This window comes from Pteropus alecto, unplaced genomic scaffold, assembly GCF_000325575.1.
Source record: "Pteropus alecto unplaced genomic scaffold, ASM32557v1 scaffold161, whole genome shotgun sequence".
In the NCBI taxonomy this organism is placed as follows: Eukaryota; Metazoa; Chordata; class Mammalia; order Chiroptera; family Pteropodidae; genus Pteropus; species Pteropus alecto.
The window spans coordinates 4,854,401-4,856,745 of NW_006432943.1; positions in this window are offsets into that span (position 1 = coordinate 4,854,401).

Here is a 2,345-nt window from a genome sequence, read left to right on the forward strand (position 1 = left end):
GGCCAGCAAGAGGGCGGAGGAAAATAAACTTCTTCCTAGCTTCTTTCTCGTCTGATTCCAAACAAAATCAAGATAGAACACCATCCTCGCTTCCTTTCCTGGGCCTCCCCTGATCGAGGTTGAGGACCCTGCACCTGTGCCTATGCCAGGTTGCCATCCCTTCCTGTCTTTCTGAGAAGTTATCCATCATAGCTCCTTCTCTGCATCCATCTCCCCTCCTCTTTGCATCTCCCCCTCCTCCAGCCCACAGCAGAAAAATATGTTGCTAAGATTCTTCCTCACTCTCTCTTTACTGCAAAATGGCGATCCAACTACTAGTTAACACTGTATCTTACACTTATGTCCTAGACCCTCGTCGTTCTTTATATGTTAAGTGCATTGTCTTTAAAGATTTTCACAAGGTAGTCCATTTTACAGATGAGGAAACCGAGGCAAAGGACACAGGTAGATGGCGGAGCTGAGCTCCAAACTCAGGGAGTCTGAATCCTGGGCTCAAGCCCTTAATCACCACACTATTAGTAATGAAACTGGCATTTAAACTTAAGTTTCAATGTAACAATCTATGTAAATGTTCTTAGCACAGTGCCTGGCCTGGAACAGTAAAATCCTCAGTTAAGGTCTGTTGCAGCTAAACTATTCCCTCTCTGGGAGCAGAGTGGGGTTTATTGAAAAGATAGGCAGTAGGACCACATTGGGCTTTCAAGTCTGTTTCTACTTTAAAGGTGATTAACGACACATCCCTTTTAGAGTTTTGTTTGGATGAAATTAGAAAACAGTACTAAAGTGACTGACTAGCTTTTAGTAGGGGCTCCATCTTTATTATCCCAAATGCAGACTACCTTCTCCCCACGCAGTCACTTCTCAACCCATTGCAGTTTAGGTTTTGCCCTTAGACACCCTCGGAAGTATTCTGCAGATAATAACACGTACTTCAAGGGTGGTTGTGAGGATTAAATGACATCATGTGTGTGATCTTTGCTTAGTGTAAAAAACATAATAGCTTTCATGATTAATAATGAACTCAATTACAAAATTCAGTGGGCTCTGGAAACTCTCTCCCTCTTTGATTTTTCCCTGTGAATCTTTGGTTGTTTTTCTCGCCTTTCTGCTCTCTCTCAGTTCTGTGAGCCACCTCCTCTTTCTTGGCCTGCCTCCAATGTTCCTCATATCTTTATACTCTGCCCTGGGAGAATGCCAAATTAAGAAAAAAAAATCTTCTTCTGCTTTGGTGGTCACCTCCGACGTTTAAATATATAGTTCTGAGTCTCCCTCAGCCCCGGTCTGCATTGCCAAAATTTAATTCTCCACCCCTTAAAAACCACTTTTCTTCCTTTAGCTCTAGTGCATATCTATATTGCAACCTTTGCCACCCTGTACTTGACATAATTCTTCATTTGTAGAAACTGTGCTGTGGGTCCTAGTGTTGAACAAATGTCTTCAGTACCTTCCAAACAAAAGATAGAACACCATCCTTGTGCTTCCATTTTCTTATTTGAGCCATAAGTATAAAATAATAGTTCCTGCGTCACAGCATTGAAAAGAACCATTGGACACTCCATCTCCATGTTAAGCGACTAGTACAGTGCATAGCATATAGCAACTACTTAAGAAGAGTCACCTATGAGCTAAGAGAGTCACTTGTATGTTCTCTGAGGCAGAGGTCAAGCTATACCTGCCTTTATATTTTAGTGACAAGTCATTGTATTCAGAATAAACAAAGTAACAAGGGGATGTTAAGCAGGTAGAATAAATCCTAGCTGGGACTCTCAGCTGTAATTACACAACTGGAAAAGAAAATGTGAATGGAAGCCAGCAAACTCAAGCATACTGGTAGCCAAGTCCTGGACCAAACATGGCTCATTTGCAACTTACACCCAAGAAGATGAAGCAAAGGATGAAACAGATGAAGCCAGCACCGTCATGTCTAGTAGTAGCAAATAAATGGCACCCGTGCCAGACCCAATTTGAGAGCGAATTGAATTGGAGGTAATTGTTCCCTGATCAGAACACCTGGAGATGCCACCGTGTGACACTTCAAGACCATCACACTGTGTTTCTTTTATCAAAGGCCACAGAATCTCAGATCTAGATGGAGTAAGTTGTCTCAGAATGCTGGCATCTTCAGGCGCCTTCCTCCATAAGGAATAGATCATTGGATTCATAGTTCTAGCTGACCATTTGGCTTACTTGATGTATAGAAGATTTGCAGCTATTCAGAAAGAGGAACTTCAGAATTCAATATGGTATTCGTACAGGTGCCTTGTGTGTAATTTCTTAGTTGTCTGGTTAATTAAAATTTATATTTAATAGTAGTCATTTCTTATTTTATGCTAGAGAGTAAGTGT